The 23,431-nt window shown below is 45.8% G+C and overlaps 1 protein-coding gene and 1 long non-coding RNA gene across 2 annotated transcripts in view; both read right to left on the reverse strand.

The window, feature by feature from the left end:
• The window catches only part of EXT1 (exostosin glycosyltransferase 1), a gene marked incomplete at its 5' end in the record, with an annotated part of 167,385 nt that overhangs the window by 84,749 nt on the left and 59,205 nt on the right, over positions 1-23,431 (reverse strand).
• The window catches only part of LOC110395121, a 62,315-nt gene continuing 38,884 nt past the window's right edge, over positions 1-23,431 (reverse strand). Inside the window, exon 2 of the long non-coding RNA XR_002436177.1 lies at positions 1-23,431. This exon is cut by the window's right edge and continues 21,968 nt beyond it. This is a non-coding gene — a long non-coding RNA (uncharacterized LOC110395121).

The raw sequence follows: 23,431 nt of genomic DNA on the forward strand, positions 1-23,431 counted from the left end.
TTTTTTTTTTTTTTTTTTTTTTTTTTTTAACAGTCCTCCATTATTTGGTCCTTACTTGCCTTTCAAATAAGCACACGAAGTGCTTTAAAAAGGAGATCTGCACAGGAAACAGTTAGGAGGGGTAATCTAAAAGGCACAAAGGACTTCCATGCACCCAGGACCCCTAGTATGAGGACAGAAGAACAGTGTCAGGTGCATGAAAGCCAAGCGGTGGGGGGCAGGCAGCTACAAGCCATACAAGGCCACTCCCAGGCTCTGCCAGGTCTCTGCAAAGCCCAGGAGAGGAGGGCATCCTCTGCTGCTCCGCTCCAACAGCAGAACCAGCTGGAACGTGCATCCACAGGATGCAGCCTCATCTGGCACTCCTCGGGATTAAAAGAAAACAACAGTGAAATAGAACATGCCTAAAATGTTTCTGCTTCTGTCTAGACTTAGGCATCCAGAGGGATTAATCAGCTCCTCCTGCCCAAGCAATGCACTGCAGCAAAGCATTCCTGGTGGGGAAGGGATGCACTGCACCTTGACAGGGGCACAAGCCCCATAGACAGCTCCCTGGCAGGGGCCCGGGAGCCTTCCCCTGTGCTTGGACCTGTTTACTGGGGATGGAATCACAGAAGTGATTCCTGAGCACCGGGAAAGACAATCCCAGCACTCAGAGCAGAAAGCAGGCAGTCCCTGTGTGCGGCTCAGTGCCTCACAGAGTCACCAGAAACACAGAATGGCAGAGGCAGGGAGGGACCTCTAGGTCCATCAGGACCAGACCCTGCTCCAGCAGGACACCCAGAGCAGGGGAACCAGGGCCATATCCAGGCAGCTTTTGGAGATCTCCAAGGAGGAAAATCCACAACCTCTGGGCAACTCGTGCCAGTGCTCAGCCATCCGCACAACACAGAAGTGCTACCTGATGTTCAGGGGGAACCTCCTGTGTCCAAGTTTGTGCCCACTGCCTCTTGTCCTGGCACTGGGCACCCCTCTGCCATCGCCCTTCAAGTATTTATGCACAGCGATGGGATCCCCCTGAGCCTTCTCTTCTCCAGGCAGAGCAGTCCCAGCTCTTTCAGCGTCTCTTCACAGCAGAGGTGCTCCAGGCCCTCCACCATCTTGGTGGCCCTCTGCTGGACTCCAGTATGTCTAGGTTTCCTTTGTACTGGGAGGCCCAGAGCTGAACACAGCACACCAGGTACGGCCTCACCGGTGCTGAGCAGAGCCCCGAAGCACCTAATTTACATGAGGCCAAAATGGCCCCAGCAATCTCCAGAGGCACCAGCTCTCCCCGGTGAAAGGGCGGTTCAGGGCAGGGGGACACCAGCACCAAACCAGAAGGGCCAGGACGGGCCTGCAGCCGCCACCAGGATTCCCACCGAGGGCCGGCGTGGTTTAACGCGCTTAACCGCGTCTCCACTGGAACATGTTTCGTTCTAATTGCAAACTGATCTCAGTAAGATAAGGCTATTGGGATTAGGTACTGAAGTGATCTCATCCAGTTAACCAGCTATTAGCATGAGCTGTGTGAAATGTGTGGCCAGAAAGCAGCCCAGTACCAGCCCCGCCAGCCCAGAGCCACTCTCCTGCAGATGCCTGTCCCTGCTCAGCACGGGAGGCTGAGCAGCGAGAACGTGTCAGGGAAAAAAGAGGAAAAGCACACACATTAAAAATACAGAAAAAAAAAAAAAAAAAGAAAAACAAAACAAAAACCAGCTCTTGCTATAAAAACTCACCAGGAACTTTTTCAATAGGTATCAAGAGCTCTCGAGCTCTTTTAAGATGTAGGAAGTGGTAAGTGAGGAGGAGGGCAGGGGGAACTCGGCAGCACATTACAAAGCATTTGCATTAAAGCCTTTTGGAGGGGTGGCTGGAGAGTGTTTGTGAATTTACAAGAATCCCTTGTAAACACAGAAACTCAAAATGACTCAGAGAAGCCTGACTTATGAAATCGTGTTAACTTCTGCATAAAATGGAAAACTCTGTGCAAGAAAAACATCTGTGTCTATTTAGGTACCAGTGAAACAGAATGTGTTCTGCAAGTAGCAGCACTCCAGTAACAAAAACCACAAAAAAGGGGCAAAAAAGCTCCCATCACCTTGTACTGGATTTGGATCTCAGCTGCACAGACACAAACACAGAGGAAACACTACTGACTTCAAAGGGAGCGGAGCTCCAGGCTGACACTGGCCTCACTGACCTCCAGCTGAATATGTGAAAGACACACAGAGAACAGAAACTGCAAAGACCCAGGGCTACGGAATGCACACAGGTCAAGGAGAACCCTATTGGTTTGTAAGAACAGCCCGCTCCAAGTGACTCAGACCCATGACTGTGCATGGATGCCGTACCACGAAGAGCCGCATACTCCTGCTTCCCTCCACCCTTCTGCCTGAGGTCTGCTCTCTGCTGCATCTGAATCAGTCATTTCCATCTCTGATAAATTTTAAGCGCAGGGAATATTTCAAATCCAGCCCAACCCTCCTCCCAGCTAGTAGATGTCCAACATGAAACTACACCGCTCGATTAATTAAATGACCTCAAGGAAGTTTCTGAGGGACTGTCATACATACTCAGTGAGAGCAGTGGAGAAACTTTAAAGGCCAATATTCCTGATATCTGGTTATCTGGTTAACGTTCCTGAACTTACTGCTCATTAGAAATCAGCTATTCTCAACAAAAATACCTTGTGTAGGTAAGTAAAATTTAAGCATCATCAGTGCCAGACAGTAAAGAGTATATTAGAATGTTTCAGGAGCATCATGTATTTAATACTCAAAGCCAATTTTTAATACCACATATACCCAAATGATAATATAGATTTCTCACACCGCTACCTGAGCTCTACTGGGGACCCAAACACGCCAGCCCCATACTGCCAGGTGGGTGCTCCTACTGTACTCAGCACAGCGACCTGAAAGTCCACATGCCGAGCAGCAAATCTCAGCATGTTGAAAAGTGTGACTTGATCTGGAACAAAATAATGTAATTAAAATGGTCTCTCTCAGCTGACAGCTGTAGATGGCCATCTTCCCGATGTGACAACCTCTGTGACAGCAGCAGTCCAGAAGTAAAGAGTAAGATAGAAGAGTGTGGTGTAGGAGAGCGACAGGGATTATTCAGTGCTCCCTGTGTAAAAAAGCTTTCTGTGATCAGTAATTAATGCTGGGAGAGGGAAGGGCTGCAACACCCCAGTGCTAACAAAGGAGAAGGATGACCCTGGCAGCAAGGTGGTAAGCCCAAGCAGACAGTGGAGCTGGGAGTGAGCTCCATCCTTTGCCCTCTTCCCCTTCTCATAGAGTCACAGAACCACAGAATGATTTGGGTTGAAAGGGACCTTAAAAACCATCTAGTTCCAACCCACTGCCCTGCAGTGGTTGCCACCCAGCAGATGAGGCTGCCCAGGGCCCCGTGCAACCTGGCTTTGAATGCCTCCAGGCATAGAATCATAGGATCACAGACTGGTTTGGGTTCAAAGTGACCTTTAAGATCACCTAGTTCCAACCCTGGGCTACAGGCGGGGACACCTCCCACTAGGCCAGGTTGCTCAAAGCCCCATCCAGCCAGGATGGAACATGCACAGCTTCTGAGGGCAGCCTGTACTAGTGCTCCTCCACCTTCTTCTCCTCAGTTGGTGGTTCCCAAGACGTTCTACATGTTCTCAACACACAAGCTATCATACAGAGCTTTTTGGGGGCACTGCAGTTTACAACAGCAGCCAAAGTGACTTTGGCCTATTTGTATTCTAACTTATAATTAAAAATGGAAAAATATTCCCAACAGGGCAGTTTTAAATCCTGGCATTTTTTTTCCTTGTAAATTCAACGAGTAAACACTACAAATCCTCATTTCTTTCCATGCCTCAGCAGTGCCTTGCCATATGGATCAGGGGTGCCTGGATCCAGTTGGCTTTTTGGCTACGTTGCCCTGAAAGAAGCCCAGGGTTGATACACAGAGAGTGTGGCTGCTCCATCCTGCCCCAGCAGTCCAGCTGGGAGCCTCCCCGAGCATGGTGCTCCACTTCAGAGCCAGCCATTGGGTGGCAGCAAGTGAACCTCACCCAACCAGGGGCCAAGCATGAGGCGTCCATGTCTGCACACGCTGCTATCTCACAAGGGTGCTTTAACATCCCTGGCTTAACTGCTCCCTTCTTGTTTTTGCTTCAGAACCTCTGTAAAGACAGACACTAATTAGCTTTGACTAATTCATGAAGAAAAAAGCTAATTAGCAACCCTCCAAACTTTGGATGACCTCTCCTCCTGATGCTTGCTGTAGCAGCCCATGAGCATTCATAAATTCTTGCCTCCGTGTGAAGGACGAAGGGGAACAAAAGGGTAAACAGCAATGCTAGCTCAGGGTCACAATGCCAGCAGCTCTGTTTGGAAGCTCCTCTCCAGCAGTGGGAATGGGGGTGGGCTGGCTGAGGACAGCGGGACTGAGGGACACGCACCCAACCGCTGATCCCTCCACACTGGGGTCACCCCACATCAGGTGGGTAAGGAAAATGGAGCCGAGAAGAGAGAAGGAAAATCTCAAACTCAAGAAGGTTCCTGCCCTCCCCACCCCAGTCACTGGGTGCTGGTCTGCCAAGCCCTGTCCTTTCCGGGGGTGATTTCCCACAATGCAGCACTCATGTCCTACTCCCAGACAAGGGCTGCATTTTGAGAGGAGAGCGCAGTGCTTTGCGAGCAGCACTCAGACATATGAGGAAGCAAAAACACCCCCGTTACAAATCTTGGCTCAAAGTGAAACATTCACCTTGGCATGAAAGCCGCAAGCTATTCTTTCCTAAAATTTTCCCAGTAAAATTTATTTGCTTCACGAGACATTTGAAGAGCTTACATTGGCCGATCACAGCGATGCTGCGGTATCAGACAGCGCTTGCTGAGGCTGCCGTCCACTCGGGTTGGAATTTCAGAATGTTTGGACTGGAATCAGCTCATCCCATCCCAATGTTTCTCTCTGATAACACCGTAGAAGCCATCCACATTAACTCTCCATTTCCTGGTTGAATTTCAAACCGAAATTACTGAGAAATGTGTGTGTTTAGAAGGCTTCAGTTTCATGATTCCCAGTTAAAATGAATTTCAAGACATGATTAACATTGAATGCATTGATCTATCTATTTATCCAGGAAGATGATGTTTTAATATACCCAGGCCAAACGGTAATTCATGTGCAAACATATTTGAATTGAAAAATGAAAGTCAACTGTGAATTATTCTACTATCCATCACATTTACAAAAGCAGCTCTGGCCATTTCTTGCTGGCTAAATCACACCATCATCCCTTGAAATACGAAGTGATGTATCTAACAGCGCCTTCCAGCTTTTCCTGGCTCATTTTTGACTTTTTTTTAATGTGCTCACTCAATTTACACTTGATTTCTTAAAAAATTGCATGTTTGATATCTGCTTCCCCTGCAATTCTTAAGAATGAAAATAAAATTACCACAGCTGAAAAAGGACAAATAATTGTCTCTTTTTCTCAGCCTGTTTATTTTGTGTATACTCTGCTTCCCCATTTCTTCTGAATATCTGGCGGTTTCTTTGTTTTCTGTGTGTTGTCTTTCACATAGCAACAGAAGAAAGAAGGGATAAAGAGGGAAAAAAAACTTCACACGGGAAAATATGAGCTACTCTTGAATCCAAAGAACTTGGTACACTCAGAAGAGCTAATTAACAAACTAAATAACATACTCTGGAAGCAAACGCTGACACAGAAACACAAAACAAGGAATGAGAATCTGGGGATCATGGCAGATCACAGCATAAACATGAGTCAACAAAGAAATGCCGTTTTAAGAAACAAAACCTTGATTTTTAGGAAAAGGGGTGGCATGCTTAAAAACTGGGAGATAATTGCCCAGCCACATTCCTGTGTTCGGGCTCAGACAAGGCATTTGCAGACACATACAACAGCAGGCAGATCTAAAATAGACCAGCCCCTGAGCAGAAGAATAGAAGACACAATAGATTCAATAAATTTGCCCAATGATCAAAGGATAACAGAATTAGATGTACATTGTCTAAAATAAGAGAGGACTGCAAAATGGAGAAGAAAGCTGAACAGAAATTGAATTTAAACTTATAAGTTGAAGATTCCTATATCCAGTGGGGGACAGACTAAACCATCTCCAATTGCAACAAAACACATTTTATTTGGGATCCAAGGGAACAAATAACTCAATATTAAGGGTAGAGAAACACTGGAACAAGGCTTCCTGAACCTGCTGCAATATTAACTACATGGAAGTTTTCAACAGCAGCTTAGACAAATGAGATCAAGGCAAGACTTATTCTTGTCCCAGGGCCAGAAACCAGATCATTTCTTGCACATGTGTGTTGTTGCTCTGGGATTCTTATGGAAATGAAGTCCTGCTCCACCAGAGAGGCCAAGGAGAGAGTGGCGATACAGGTAGCAACATCCCAGGGCAGAACAAACAAAGAAACAAACAAAGCCGCATCACCCTGCACAGCAGCTCCTTGGATCCCGGGAAGGGTAATGGTTTGTGTCTGACGAGACTTCTATTGCGTGGCAATTGCTGACATTATCCCACGCCAAGATCCTTGATGTTTGTCTTCACACTGCAGAAATGCATTCCTATATTTAGCTAAACATCCCAGTCTGACAAATAAATGTTTCATCAGCGATCTTGATTAGCCAGGATGGCAGAGTGCAGATCTCCAGTGCAGAAATGTATCTGTTCCTGACAGAACTCCCCAGCCAAACTGCAGGGAAGTGCTACTGTGGGTCCCTGCCTGCTTTGTGGACCATAAGTGACTGCAGAAGTCCCAGGTTCCCACCTCCCGGCTGCCCGGTGCCCATGGGCACCGGGCCACAGCTGTCCCCAGTCTCACTCCCTGCCACACCTGATTCCCCCTTGGGGCCCAAATCAAATACCCAGCTCATTATGTCCACTCCGTTCCCAGAGGTGACTGAAATAAAAAGCTGCTCTGGCAGAAAAGCTTAGGAAATGAAACGCAGGGGAGATGGGGAAAGAGAAAAACAGAAATCAAGAATAAAGAAAAGCACTCAACCAGGTGGATGGAATGAGTCCAGAATTACTTACAGCTTCAGAACGGAGAGAAAAAAGAAAATGAACACCTGGGCATATTGTGAGATTAAAAGTGTATTTAGTATGTGTGTCCTAAAAAGGACAAGTCTTAGATATGAACCATGGACTGAGAAAAGAAACTCTCTTTCCCACAAAGTTGGAATCTCAGTTTGTAAGTTCGGGAGAGAGCATTTATTCATGAAGATAGCTTCTTCCTTCCCTGCCAGAAGTAATGAAGATCACACTCAAAATCTACCACCTGCACATGATTACCAGCTATTTAACCACAATCAAAATATACTAAAAAATGTAAATTAACTACACTGATGGACAGAAATGCCAGTTGTGGCCAAACTTCCCTGTGAAATTGCTTTTGTGAAGCTGGGATTGCCACAGGCTAGAATATATAAAAAAATGTCAAAGTTTGAGGTCCCAAGTTACTTTCCCACAGAAAATCCAGAGAGATCCAAGATTTGTGTGTTCTGTGGCAACCATTTCTGCAGGCAGCAGATTTAAGAAGGTAGAACTTGGGAAGAGCACAAGGCAGGCTGGCTCCCCAGCACTTGCTGGTATTTGAGCACCCCTCCTTCACTCTGCTGTTTCTTTATTTCATGCAGGAGGAGTTAACAGGAGTATTGACTGCGCTTGATTAGCAGTGAAAGAGCAAACTGTATCTCAGCTGAGTGTACTGGAGTTGAAGAAAGCCTTTCTTTCCCTATCTACAGGCAGATGGACTGGTCCGACTGATGGTGACCTACTCTAATTTGCCCTCCAGCTTTCAAAGTAGAAAAAAATCTGCCCAAACACTCGGTGACCAGCAAAGCCAAAAGAGCAGGGCGCTGACCTCCCAAATCCCAAAGCTGTTCCCCACGGCAGAGCTGTAGCTCTGCAGCACAAGGCGGGTGAGCAGCTCCTGCGGTGAGCAGCAGCTTGTGTGAAACCCAGCCCCACGAGGAGCACAACGGGTGCTCTGCTCAGTGACTGCTCACCGAGGGGGGACACGGTGCCAGTTTGGCGTGGTTTTGTTATAAAAGGAGTCGGAGTGAGTTGGTTGAGACAGCGAGGTGTGGGTGGTGCAAACGGACTGCTCCCCCACCCAATCCAGGAACTGAAAACACCTCTTAAAAAGAGTATAATCTGTTATTAATAAATCTTCAAAGGCCTGCTGACATGCCCAAACACACACAGAAAATGAGATTTTGCAATTGCACAGCGTTCAAGGCTAGCGCCTGCTAACAGCCATCCAGCATAGAGAGCAGCAAAGGACAGCCCTACAGAAATAGACATGGGCCGCCCTGAAACCTGCCCCAACCCCTGTGCCTTAGCTACCTTGCCAAGCTTTTCGCTGTTTTGACATCACATTTTCCTACTTTTAAGAACCTGCTTCCTGTAGCTATAGGAAAGATCCATGCAAACAACAAGGGGAAGCTGACGACACCGAGGAAAGAGTGAAGCTGGCTGACAAGCGTGAAAGACATCAGCTGAAAAACAGCTATCTCGTTCCTCTAAACTCATGCAATTACAATAAATTCCTGTAAAATAGGATCCAACCAGTTCATGTGTAACATCATCTGCTGTGGGGCTGGCAGAACTCTGCCACTGCTGCATCCCTTTCTTTACCCACACCTTAACCCCAGCCTCCAGAAAGGGCGCAGGCCAAGTTAAAACACGTTTAACTCAAAACCCAAACTAACTTCTGTTTCTGGCTTGCAAATTTTACATCACTGAGATTGGCTACACTAACTAGCAGAGGCCAGGATTTAAGATTCTTTAATCCCAGAGGCTACTTGGAAGTAAGCCTGGGTGATGATCCTCAGGAGACAACCCCTCACAGCAGCTCAATCCAAGCCCCCTGGCACATCCTTTATGCCAAAGGTTGTAAGGCAAATATGTACCAGAGAGCAGGACCAGTACCAACCAGTGAGGGTCATACTGGGAACAGACAGCTGAGACATAAGCACTTCGGTGGTGGGACTGCTCTTTGAGAGAGGCTGTCCTCTACCAGGACAAGCGACATTGCTGTAGGGTAAACCAAGCAAATGGCCATTCCACAGGATTCAGCCAGTTTGCTGGGCCCACGGCTGCAAAGCCTGTTTCTGTCATAAAAATTATGGAAAATTGGGTTGCTGCCACTCACCAGGGAAGGTCCAAGGTAGGACCAGGGTTATGGGCACGGGAATCAGTAGGTGCAACTCCATTGCCCATACACACCTTCAGTCACAATGATGCTGTCCAACACACATTTCCTTTTCTTCCCTAGCTCTCTCACAGCAGGGTTCTTGGAAAGATTACTTATAAAGCCCTCTCTGGTGCACTTTGATTTAATCAGGTGTAGTCTGAATATTCCAAGATGTATTAATTACCATTGCTGCACAAGTGCAACTGAAGAAGCAAAATGTTTTTCATTCGCACAGGCTGAGTATTTGTTTAAAACATTCTTGGTATCATTAGGAACTAATCAAAACATAGCGTATGATAGTTATGCAGGAAATACAAAAAAAACCTACCTGCTGCTTAAGTATCCAGTTTTCTAATAATATTGCAGTAACATCTTGACAGATAATTGGCTTCTCAGTAATAATGAAATTCCTTATCTAAGTTAGTAAAATTACCTATTGGTCTTTTAAAAAGACAAGGGGAGGCTGGGAAGGAAATGATAATTCTCCCCAGCATGGAGAGATTTAATCAGGAAGATAACAAAAGACATATCACCTGACTCCTTTTGAAAAAAAAAAGCGACTGAAGTAAGTTTTACAAAGGCTCCAACACATTTGGAAAATTATGCAAGTGCCATTTTAAATTAAAATTTACAATAAAGAGACTCATAATTGCTGGGTTGTTTCTAATGACCTGTTTGAAGGTCTCTGCAGGAATAATACCTGATTTAGGTTTTGCAACTAGAGGTAGGAAAAGTACATGTGGCGCACATCCTACATTTTCTCCTTTCCCGTTCTACACTTTCACTTTCTTCATTGGTTTTTATTTATTTATTTTTGGTTGTCCCAAATCCAGGACCCTGTGACACAGTGACACGGTTTCCCAAATCCTGTCCACCCAACCTTTGAGAAGCAAAGCCTTTTAGAATGTTCCAGAGCAGCCTTCAAGACTCATCATGTTGCTTTTGAATCGAAGCTATATGTCTGTAGGGACCATCGAATGTTCCTACGCCGTGAACAACGCAAAAACCTGGAAGGGCACAAGCAGCCCATGCAAACCTGCGTTTCCAATCTTTGTGGCTTCAGTCCTTCTACAGCCGTTGGCTTCTGTTGGTCAGTTCACATGCAGAAATGCATGATCGAAGTCAAAAGCTGTACTGCAAGCTATTTTCAAGAAGATCTTAGTCTCCGAGGTGCCCTGATGCTGAGGAATACAGATAGAAGATACTGCACCCAACCGAAGTGTGCACCTGAGCTAGATGGAAAACTTCTCAAGGCTTTTAAAAGAACCCTTTTTAAAACTTTGGATTTTGTAATAAATCAAGACAACATTTTGTATTTATTTTTGGCAAAACCTTTCTTTCAATATTAGTTTTTTTAATGCGATGGTATTAATTCTTTAATATAAAGCTAAGCCAGGGCTTTAACACCTCTAATTAGAAGTGCATCCAACTTTGCCTGCCTTTTTCTAAGAAGAGTGCAGGCTTTCCTCTCTAATCTTTTCTTGAACGTTTGGCATTTTACCTCACCTGGGACACAACAGGAGGAATCCCTGGGTGAAGTCTTCAGTTTTCCTGACAGTAAAGCAGGAGGAAGCACAAAGCAGACACTTCAATGTAACCACAGGAGGGGCTAGAGCTGTGGGGTGGGGAGAAGACAAACCTAATTCGTTAGCACTTCTAGGTAATTCTCTCTCTGCAATGAGAAACTGAACAGTCAGCTAAAACCACCAGCTACTAGCAGAGTACAGATGGTATCAGTAGAAACTACATAATTTACTAGTTGTGAGAGTTGTGCCCTTTCATGGAAACAAAACTAAACCAGACACACAGAGCTGGTAATTTCTAAGTAGTGGAGTTTGTTTGATGCTCGTTATCGTGCTTTGATAGGAACGAGTTCTAGCCACAGAATCTCACATCAGACCCGGGCTCTGGTGTGAGGCTCCAAGCGATGCATCCTTGCTGTGCAGCTGACAACCACAAGCCCTTTAGAGAGCTCCGGCCGCATGGAGAAACCAGCCGCTCTCCCTCCTGTGAGCACTGAGACAGTCTGAATCCAAACACTTCGTCCAGGTCTGTCCTCCTCACCAGGAGGATAAACGAAATAAGTCTAAACAGCGTAAGTATTTGCAAGTGGCTTAGTAAAAAAGGAATGTGTAGCCATTGAGTGCTGTACAAACATATATGACTCAGAACCTGTTCTTCTGGAGGACTTCTTGCCTGGTAATTTCTATGTACTTTATTAACATTCAAGATTCAGAACACGTATGAGCATTATCTTTATTTCACAGGTAGGAAACAGAGATATTTATTGAGATAAGGCACAGAGAGGTGAAGCGACTTGCCTGGGGTCACATCAAGGTTTCTGGCAGAGGCACGATCTTTCCAGATCTTCTGAACTCTGGGCCTCTGCTTTAAATTACCAGCCCTCGTCAGGTTTACAGCGCCTCACCCTCCCCTCCTGCAGCCTCTTTGCTCTGAGCGAAACGCATTCATTGATGAACTCTAACTTGTTCCTAAACATTACTTACGGACTGCAACTTCAAATGAAAATCTCCGCACTGCAGTCATATTTTACCTACCCAGTTATTCTAATTGAGTATTGAGCAAAGTGGCTAATTAGGAGTCTTCAAGGGACTGTTTGTTTAATTTTGTTTTGGAATGTGTGCTTGCATAAATGCCATACAAGAAAAAGTCTGGAGGCCACAATCATCTGCAATGTAAAAATATTTCGGTTTCTGTGAAGTTTTCCCTCCCCTGAGGGTTCTAATTCATCTCCCCTAGTTGATAAATCAAGTTCGGAGCACCCTCCCCCCGCACCGGTGCCTAGCAGAAATATGACCCTCTTCTTGTCCAGGCATGCAGACAAGTGATGAATCAGACTTTCCCCAAGAAAATGCTGCAGCTCTTTTCCTAAGGCACGCTGCTGCCTGAATAACTCAGCTTTTCCTACGGCGGGCTGCCTCTAGCAGCGTGTCTGTGTTTCCTTGGAGAGAATACAAGGGGTATGATCTGGAGCTGATCTGAAGGTTACCGAGTGTTATCCAGCCGATACCTACAGAAAAACACAGACTGCAAAAGCACCCAGCCCTGTGCAGCTGCTGACAAGTGCCAGAAGTTTCCCAGTGCCGCTTCTCACGCAGTGTGTTCCAGCACCCTGGGCATGCTGGAAGCACCGTGGGTCAGCCAGGCACAGCCTGCTGCTGTCTGCACCACCCAGCAGCCTCCCGACTTGATGCACTGGAGAACCTTTTAACTAGAAGCATTAGCATTCATTATGATCTAAATCACAAGTATTTCAAGATAGTTTCAACTCATTAGATCCCTAAGGCAAGTGGATTTCCCCCAAAAACTTTTTCTTCCCCTTCAAAGTGGAACAGAGCCAATTTCTCTTCTTCCCTAGGGAAGACAGAATTTGATCCAAAGAACAGATTTAGGCTGTTGAGAAGCGTGAAAGAGATGCATAGTTAGCAGTTGTGTTTTATATATATATAATTAAGACTGAACTAAAAACTGGCCCATGTGCAGTGCAGTGTCCTTCCTGCACTACTGAGCAGTGTAAAAAGGACACAGAGCACAGAGGGACTGATGCTGTCCACAAGCCGGGTGCTTGGAGCTTCCCCTGTAACTTCTGCTTTGCTACTGCGCATGCTTTGTAGCATGCTGAAATCAGGAGGGGAGTAAGATGGTAAGAGTAGAGAAGGGAAATAAGCTTGTATATGTTCAAACTTCCTACACAGTGCTTCCCATTCTTCTCAGTTCTCTACTGTATGTGTTTTTGAGCTTTTTTTGAAACTGCCCTAAAAAACTGATCTTTAGGAAGGGAGAGCAAAAGCTACATGCATTGGGAACAGAAGCTCAGTGCATCCCCTGGCTTCACTGGCGTTAAATGCTCATGGATTGTACACAGGAACCAGTATCTAAGAAAATTTGTACCAAATTTGGCAGGCCACTGTAACATGAAACAGGCTCCCAATCTTGAAAAATTCTTCCACAGCCCTGCTCCCATTTCTTCCTTCTGAGCAGATACTAAGCAGACTCTCTTCATCTCCCCAGAGCTGTGTAATAGAAACAGAGTGCTGCAGGATGTATGCATCTACAACTGTTTATTTGGATCCCTGTAATCCAAGCTGATTTACACAAGAAGAAGGGTCCCTATTTAAGTGAGCTCGCTTCAGTCCATCCCTACCTCACACTCGCTCCAGGACAGGACTCCCTGTGCCTCGTGAGCTAACGCAGATGTCTGAGGGATGAATTGGGAAGGGAGCCTTAACACAAAGTCTGCAGGCACTGAGCACAGGGTAGCCCAGCTGTAATGCACAGCTCCCCATGCCGAGGGCTGCTGCAGCTTCCTCTCTAAAAGAGCTGCAAGCATTGGATTGACAGGGGGAAGGAAGGTTGGGCTCCCATATCAACATCCTCTGGTTTCATGGTGCTTGGTGCTGAGCGGTGTGAGATCACCGGTGCAGCAGCTGCCGTCCCGTACCTGTCTGAGCAGCGCTCTGCATGTGGCTGAGATAGGATTTCTGCTCCTCAAAAGGTGAACTCGGCCTCAGTGGTGCCAGCACAAGGAACGGGAAACTTTTAGTGAAGCAGAAACCAACCCTGGTGAGCTACATGCAGTGACTGCAGATGTACCAAAGGCTGGGACCCGAGTCTCGCATCGAAGTGGCTGAGTCAATGGCACGGCACCAAGCCCACTGCTCTCCTTGCATGACCTGGCCCAGGAGGTCCAGAGGGGATCTTCAGCTTCCTGTCCACTTAATGCCAACTAACTTGAAAAATTAATCAAAGAAATTCACATTAATACAACTGACAGGGAAATGTAATTACGGTGTGCCTAACATTTAATTCAATATGGTTACCGAGTCTAAAAAGCATGCTACTTTCTTTATGAGATTGCTTTGCTATTTATTAGAGAAAAGGTCTCTCTATAAAATTATTTTTATCCAGCTGCTGGAAGGAAAGAGTGAGCTGGGGCTGCTCCCACGGCATGGGAATTGCTTCACCCTTCACTCAGATGAGATGCACACGACAAACCACAGGCAGAATTGTGCCACTGGTCTTCCACTTCTTTAGAGGAATTGCTGGGGACCACTGTGGAAGCCTATCCTGTACTGCAATCCCTCTGCTCTTCTGCTCCATCCACAGTTCCCATACACACTCCAATTTGTCATGCCTACAGTTTCAACAAGGTGATTTTTTCCCTTTTTTTGCTTGCCCAGTAAATGTCCTGTTAAATTCTAGGTCTCAAAGCTGTATCAGATGGCAGCATTTTATCAGTTTGGCTTTCTTGCTTCTCAGGAACGGAATGAGTAGCAGTGGTGACAGAAGAGTCATCTACTTGTAGACCTCAGCAGAACTCACTAATGCTTTTTAAATTAATTTGAAAGGCTGTCTTGGCACTGAAAGGCCAGACCTTCCTCTTTTTAATTAAAACTTTTTTTTTTTTTTTTAAAGAAGAAAAGCAGAGTGAATTTATGCCTTAATCTTAATCTCCCTTTTTGGTCAAACAGCGCAGCTTTACTCACCGCTAGCAAGTGGACTTCTTTTTCCAAGCCCTGCCCTTCGCTCATAAACAAAACTAGGCAGAGCTCCGTCTCATTACAGCCTGCACAGACACATGGTCCTGCTGAGAGGGCAGCCCCATGCCGGGCGCCGCACAGCAGCAGCAGGAGCAGTTGTCTGCGAGTTTCCTATTCCGACAGAGCCGCCACTCAGACATGGCTGGGGCTGTTTGGAAATTCCATTTTTAAGTCCCAGTGCAAGGGTTTGTAAACCTGGACGCAAAACTTGGCTATGGGGCGCAGCAGCGTGTGGCAGGCACACAGCACGCAGAGCTGCACCGACTGCAGCTCAGACAGAGTGGTGGATGTGAGCATTTTGCCATTTGTTCCTCAGTTTTGGATTTGGGCAAAACACGAGAAATTTGGCAAGTGCTTTGCAAGTGGTCTGTAAATAAATAAGATCAGTACATAAATTAACTCATTCCTGTGCTAAGTAGTGCTGGTCTTAGAATTTTACGACTGTCTTCACAAAGTTTACGGCTGTTTCAGTGCAATTAGAGAGGAAACAGCTTTGAACTCTGCAGTAGCATTCACAAAATTAATCTGGATCTGACAGATGTGCCAGACCATGCATCGACACAAACATCATTTCCCTGTCCACAGATCAAACGTTACAGCAGGTCTGCCAGCCACTGACAAGGGCAACAGTCCTGAGGTTTTTACGGCAATGAAGACATGGATAATTGGGATAACAGCAGAGATTGCTGTTACTTACAAATAGAGAGGCTCAGACTGCAACGGCAGATTTTGCTGATGTCCCTGTGCTCATGTGGCCCCATGCAGGATGGGGCGGGTTATTCCCTTATGTACACAGCTCCTGAGTGCCTCCTACATGGCAGTCCCATTGGAAGGGGCCATTTGTCTAAAAACCACACCAGCACGCCAGCCATGGACATCTGAACAGCAAAACTCTGCATTGCCCAGTCTTACCCACTGGCTGCTCTTCCCACTGGAGCGATGGGAGAACATTTGCGCAAAGCTGGGCACGTTGATGCCTCTCCACAAACCTCCTCTTCATTTACTATTAACAACAAGCTGCAAAAAAGCCAAGAGCCAGGCCAGAGAGGCCACTCAGTTCGCACTCCTCTGCTTCCCCCTTTTTCTTCAGCAACGCAATGAATTTAGGGCTAGCGGGATGCTGGCTGAATCAGCCGCATTGTCTGCAGCCTGGGCTGCTTGGCTTCTGGCTGTGGCACAACCTCCTCACTATTGGGAGGCATCTGTTTTGCATTCATTTCAAAACGGCTCCATTGTAGTCCCGGGCTTTTCTTTAAACCGCTTTTATCGCTGGTCTTATCAGCTTTTGTGAGGCCGCGCAACCCCAGGAGTAATGGATGCAGGAGGAGGCAGGGGCTGCACCAGCCCCGGTCTGAAAAGCTCCTCCTGGATGTTTTGGGATTTGGGGTGAGAAAGGCGTAAGCGATGCAATGCCTGTCCTGTTGCTTGGATACTTCCGAACTAGTGAAAGGAGCTGAATGCTGCATTGCTGGCAGGCGCTGCTCACAGCTTTGTATAGATAGATGTACGGATATTTGGGAGCCCACAAACATAACCAGCAGTGTTTGTATTTCAAAAATGTGAAGTGACCCAAATGAAAAAAATCTCTAAAACTCTACTTTAAATAGAAGTCTTTCAGCTCCAGGCCATTTCTCAGCTAGCTGCCACTTTTTACTTCAAAGGTTAGTCCTTAAAGCTAAATAAAATATTTATGTTATCCAGTATGAAGCATGAAATTTTTGTTTTGCTCATTTCTGCACGCAGATTTGAAATCTGCCTGTAATTTCCTTTCTGTTATTTGCAGGTTTAGCTGTGAATATTAAGTGCTCATGATTACCAAAATTGAAAAACCAGCAACCAATCCTAAGGCCAGACCCAGATATTAAGTGCTGGGTCATTTCCTGCCTCGCGAACAACTCTTCCCCCAAACGCAAGCTATCACATAAGCTCTGTTTGGGTTCTTTTCTTTCTCTATCAGAGGGCATCGACGTTTATGCCACCTGTACATGAGATGTACTTCAGATCTACAGAGAATATGGGCAGGCTTTAGGCTGACAGACCCCTACATACATGCGTGTGGTTGACATGAACACCAGTATGCAACTTACCAAACAGATTTGTTTTTCTCTGTTTATACCAATATATCAAACATATCCAATTTTGTTTTCTTGGTTTCAACCAACTCAGTTAACAGCTCACTGCATCTACTGCCTAAATAAATCTCACAACATTGCCTTTCCATTTGTTTAAAACCCCAACTTCAGAGCCAGCAGCTTCCAAACCAGAAATGGAAATATAGGTTTACTCATCCCTGACCAAATTTAATTCTGTTAAATTCAGTGTTATTTTGCTACTAATTCCATTCAGAGAAAGACCAAGGCTTTTTATGTCCTGACTTAAATATTGAAACTACAGCTTTCATCAAATACTGGAAATGAAAAGCACCATAAAATGCTGTTGTTATCCATCTATTCCCTGTGCATTTGCTAGCAAAAACTAACCTTTGTAAAGGCTACATTTTCCTGTTGTTTTTTTTTTTTTATGAGTGAATTTAATGCTGTTCTACTGACCTCACTCCCAAATTCCATACTTGAGAGGTGACCTTAACTCTGACAGCTATGAGTTGTGTGGACAAGTGCAGCACATCCTCACCAGAATAGCTGCTGGAATCCATCATGTAACAGGTTTTAGTAGAGCATTATAATTGAAATAAAAAGAAATAAAGACGATGAAAGACTCTTACTACCTTCAGTGTAAAGGGCCACAACCCACCTTTACACTGTATCAGATGAGAGAGAAATCCCTCCCTGTATATGGCAGCTGCCATCCCTGCCAAAGTAGGCCTGGAACTAGGAGATGCTTAACGAACCAAAAGCTTCCATCCATGTTGAGGTAGTATAACCAAATATACTTCATGTACAACACAACAGAAACCTATCTGGGCACCATCCTCTGCTGGCATATGCTGGCACGTTAAATAAAACCCACTTGGTGTGACGATACATGTGTGGGGCCAGTATCGCCTCATGTTTGCCCAGCACACAGAAGGTCAGCCCCATCTAAAGATAACTTTGAGAGAGGGCTTGCCTTCACAAACTGCAAAATGAAATTGTCCTCATCCTGACAGCATAACAAGCACAAATGAAGAACTGTCCAGTAAGTAAACTGTTACCACTTGGGGGATTCAAGTGTTAGAAAGGAGCTACTTGAAGCCAATAGGGGGAATCAAATATTAAATAGTAAGGTATTAAAAGTAATAAATCATAGATGAAACATGCTTCACTATCTCAGTCAGAAGAAGTTCAATCTGAACTTCAATCTGAAACTTAAAGTCACCGCCCTTAATCTGAAAAAAATGCAACTTAACTAACAACAACCAAGATGGCATTAATCTCTGGATTCAGTGCCGTGACTGGGAAAAATAAAAAGGGCCAGGTTTAATCCCACATGAGGTTTTGTCTGGCACCATCTCGGCCTGGTGCACTACTCAGAGATGTGTGCGTTCTCCCAGCATGTACCAGGGAATCTGTGGTGACATGGGGCCGGAGCGGCCTGGTGGGCTCGGGCCTGAAGGGCAGCGGCACGGCCCGGCCTGCACCAGCTGCACCTCCACATTAGGAGATAAGCATGCCTGCAATCTGTTCCACTTCATGCTAATTACTGACAAATCCTGTTTAGTCTACTCATGAAAGTAAATTGATTTGCATGGGATTATTTCCAGGGGTAAAAGGGATCTAGGCTGGTCCTGAGGATTTGGGGCTTTGGGGTGAGATAGCGATGAAGTCCCCATTGGGTGAATTTTGAGGGGTTTTGATACTGTGTTAATACAGGTCATCAAATGCGATAGAGATACCCTTCCTCCAACAACCCTACATAATACAAGTTGGTTTTTTTTTAATTTTTTGTTTTTAAATAAGAGGGTTAGTTTTACTGTTATAAAACTTAAGCTTTGGTTTGAATAGCAAAGAGATCTGGTTATGGCAGATAACTGCAGACATTTTTCTTTTTTTAAGGTGTTCCCTAAGGGGCTGCCTTCTTTCGACCAGTTAACACTTTTGAAGGAGACAGATACAGCAATACCACAACTTGGCCCAAGCCCTCCCTGTGCCCCACTTATTCCACTCCTCAGGGACCCATGCATCTCTTTTAAACAAGGCACAGCTTATGTGCCTCATACATTATTAGTGCAGCATTTTCTCCCCAGGCTTTCCAAGCTCTCTGTTCCCTGCAGAGCCACTGTTGACACTTCACACGCACCTACTTTGTAGCCCCTTTGTCTTATGACAAGATAATAAGTGCGAGGCAGATAATGCCCCCTGCATGATGGCTCAGGCATAGGGTTGTTGGCCTTCTGCAGTGCCGCTACCATGTGGTGCCCAGCGACACAAGGAGGGACAGCTGTAGATCTCCAGTCTCTGAACTGCAACTTTCTGGTATCCCCTCATTTCACAAGACAGTGTCAGCACTGTCAGAGAGAAAAGGGAGGATTTGGTGTCTCTCCTGTCATGCTACAAAGCTGAAAATTTCACATCTACAGCACCTCCATCTTTTATCAACTGCTATATTGGGGTGGCAGAATCAATCCCTCTTCACTTCATGGGTACAAGTCCAATCTAGGGTTGCGCTCAGTTCAGCAATACAGCTGTTTTTTCTGCACACAATGTTAGCTGAAGAAGAGAAGTTGCATAATTCCTGTATGCACCTTTCTCCCTCAGCAAGGGAGAGCAGCAAACACAGAGTATTTGGACAACTGAGCTTCAGTTGAGGTGTTAACTAAGGTTCATGCTTGGATGAAGTCTCTTAACACAGAAACCTCTCTGGAGCCTTGCTGTTCTCTTATATATGGCCAAATCTTTATCTTTGGTCAGGTCTCCCAGCGCACAGCGTTTCACAGGTCCAGCCCTGTGGGCTCCTCCATCTCAAAACAGGTGTCTGAACAGCACGGTTAACACAGTCTGCTCAAAGATCATTGTATTTCTGCACTGATGTTAGCGGATTCATGGACATTACCTTGGATGATTCTCATTTGGATGTCTAAATGCAGTGAGACTGGCCCAATCCCGCTGTCACCCAGGACAGGGTACTTTCAAAACCATTTCCAGGCTGTCAGCATTTTGTAATGTTTTAACTGCAGCACCAGCTCAAAGCAAAAGTCCCTTTGCTCCAGCTCTCGGAGCTGGGTGGCTCCAGCAAGTAGGGCTGGAGGCAAATCACCCTCCCCTTTAACACTCAGTAAATGTCAGGTATTTACAATGGCATCACTGCTCTCAAGTTTCTAAGGTTTCTCTGATACAGACACTCAACCACAACCAGAGCTTGTACACAATAAATCTGTGTTGTTGTTGTTGTTCTTGCCTGCCCCTTAGAGCACTCAAAACTTTTTAAAACAGAAAATTCCCAGTCAGCTCCAAAAGGAGGGGCAGAATTGCCTTAACCCAGCTCCTCTTCTCTCCCTGTGATCCTTGCTTGCTGTTCCCATCAGTGGCTTTGGCAATTTTCCCTGTTTGCTTCTTGTATTTGCTGCAGCCGCTCCTCTGCCAGCTGAGATAGGCACCGCCTCCTGGATGAGCACTTGGATGGACATAGAAAAGTGAACCCCAGCTCCCTGTGGGATCCCAGAAAGAACAGGTACCCTAGTGCACAGGGCAGCAGCTACAGGACAACATACCATGGTCCAGAGAGGCACCTACTCTGGGAATAAGTAAGCAAACAGACATAGGACCTGGAAACATAGCCTGGTAGGCACCCCCAGCTTAGGACAGGATGCAACTGGGAACCGATCTCCTCCCTGCCTACCGATGCCCGTGGGCAGTTTGTCTGCAAACCAAGGAGCCTCTGGGCAAGGAGCCAAAGTAACAGGATGCGATCTTGACTCTGCAAGACCTCAGTTCACAGCAGCTCGGGATTTGGCTCCCTCAGCCATTTCAGCCAGCACCACCCCCCCAGCATCTCCCCCTTCCAGAGAGGCTTATCTTCACTGGTTCAGCCTGGCTGAGAAATGCCTTAAGGCATTTGGCTTTGCTTGATGGTGGGTGTATCTGGAACCCATATCACAGACAGTAGTGACAAGTGAAGCCCACAATTCCCAAACTTAACTAATTAGAAGAATAAGAATTCAAGCCGGATCAGGAGAGCTCCTCTGCTAACTCACTTTATTGCCTGTATTGACCAGCACAATCTGGCCAAATCCCCAGTGCAAACAAGCAGTTTTAGCCAATACGGTCACAGAGCCAACAAGTCTTAATTTGCTACAGGAAATGCTCATTTCACTGTATCTTGTGCATCTGGCAACAGCCAAAATGCATCTAACTTAGTCAACAGTCAGATGTGATGAAACACAGCCAGCATTTTTCCACTGGCATAACGCAGAGCTCAGCAGACGGGCTGAATCCAAAATCTGAACACCACTGAATATCAGATGTTTCTACATTCATTTTCAATTAAATGTTTTTGTGCAGGGCTCAGAGAGACAAAGAGGCTGTCTAGAGATACGCTACATGACAGAAGATACATAAAGGAAAAAATAAATAAAAGCACCTACACAAAGCACAAGACTGCCAGTAGCACTGCAGAGGAGATCTCTTCTCCTTGCAAATCAGATTTTCCCCCCATGCACTCAGATATTCAGAAAGCCGGTTTATTTCTTAAAAATTCATGCTTTTTTTTTTTGCCAGCTGCCCAGTACAAATAATTAAGTTCGACATTAATTAAGTTCTTCCCATCTGAAACATATTAAAGCCATCTGACCCACATTAGATCAAATCCCCAATATTTGTTTTGCATTTGGATAACATTTTCCTTCCAGCCCCTGGTCAGAAAGGAGCATCGTCCTCACAGGTGCCAAAGTCACTGACAGCAGAACCTTGGCGTGGCAGGTCCTCCCAGACCCTTCCCCACCTCCTCCCTCCACTCACACAGATTTCAAGTGTTCCAGGATGGAAAGAAAGGCACATGGAGACTGGGATAGTTCTCCTCCACTGCTGGAAAACATGACTAACAGGCATCTGAGATGGCTTCAAAACAGACTTGTTCTCCCAACAGAACGGAGCTGATTGCTGATGTGGAAAGCCCAAACTCCCAGCAATCATGTGTAATGTCTGACTCATCCCTCTTGGCATCATTTGTTTTTCCCTCTCCCCTTTGCTTCTCTCTTCCCCTGACCCCCAAAATACATAACCTTGGGAAAAAGTAAATGCAGTCGCAGTTACATTGTATTTTAAGTTCTCTTTAAAATGTTCTCCATTATCCTTCTTGGTCAAAGGAAAAGAGGAAGCAATGACCTTTATACCTAAAAAACAACACTTCCAGGATCATTTACTGAATACATCAATTCAGAAATACACAGTCTTTCATACCAATTGGCTAGCTGGACTCAGTTTATATGAAGAAATAATTACCTTCTCTTCTGTTTTCTAGAATAGCATACAGAATGACATAAGAGCCCCTTTATTTCTTTGTTAGTTGTCTTTTTCCGTGACAATAAAATCTGTGTTTAATACCAAAGCATTTAAGTTCATATTAAGAAAAATATTAGAAAAAGAAAAAATTAACTTCCTTGATCAAGGGCACAGATATTCACGGTCAAAGCAGGGGCAAGAAACTGGGTCTCCAGTGGCAGCTGACATCCATTTCCCTCCCTCATGTTACCCCTCGCTTTGGCAGCCCTTCTTTTGGTTTGACATGTTTATCAGGGTTGGGACCAGCTCTAGGATCCACCAGTTTTCTTGTGGGAGGGATCTGTTCGGTTCAAGAGCGAGTGGGAGAGGAAGTGTCTGATTTTGCAAACACAACCTGCACACAAAGATATTTTTATTCCCTCGCTTTCCTATCAAAAGCTCTAAACTCAAAAGCACTGAGCATAAGGTGGGTTAAAATACCCAGATTAAACTGAAGGCTGCAGGTGGGAGGACCTTCAGTCTTCTCTGGGGTTAATCCTGCCACCCGGACCGCTCTGCTGCAGGCGAGTGGATGAGACAGTTGCCTTGGACATGGTAATTGTTTCCCCACCACACCACTGTACGGATCCGAGCAGTTTTGTCCCATTTTATGGTCACTTTTACCTGGTGTCAGAAGGTTGAGCCACAGAGTGCCAGCTCACCGGAGCTGACAGAAGGAGAGTCAATATGTAGTGTTCAGCCCCATCGCAGTCGTCCTTTACCAAATAATACTTCCAGATTGCATTTTTCCCCCCAGAAGTAAGAGCTCGATGCTGGAAGCCCCCTGACCTCTGTCCCTTGCCCTGGTGGGACAAAGGGAGCACTGTGACTCCTGTGCTGGGCCATTAGAAACACGCAGCCCCTTCCCAAAGCCTGCAAGAGACAAAGAAAGCAAACCAGTGGCACCTTTATCCTGGAGCTCAACAAAAGGCGCCTGCCTGTCAGCCTGCTCTAACAAGATGTGTTATGCAGGCTTTTAGCATTCAATCAGAAACACTCCTCACCACACATTTTGGCACCGTGTCACCCTCTCCAGCCCTGCTAAGATCTTATCCCCTCACAGGCTCACCTTGCCCTGTTTGCTGGCACAGTACCAGTACCCCAAAGCCACAGCTCAGATGCACCCCTGCTGTTCTGGCTCCCCCCCACACAGGTCCACCTTCACCTGGTCCCCGGGTGTGCCTTGCAGGAGAGCAGGGCTATTCACTACCAGCTTAGTTATGCAAATGAGTGAAA

The sequence above is a fragment of the Numida meleagris genome, chromosome 2, assembly GCF_002078875.1.
Source record: "Numida meleagris isolate 19003 breed g44 Domestic line chromosome 2, NumMel1.0, whole genome shotgun sequence".
In the NCBI taxonomy this organism is placed as follows: Eukaryota; Metazoa; Chordata; class Aves; order Galliformes; family Numididae; genus Numida; species Numida meleagris.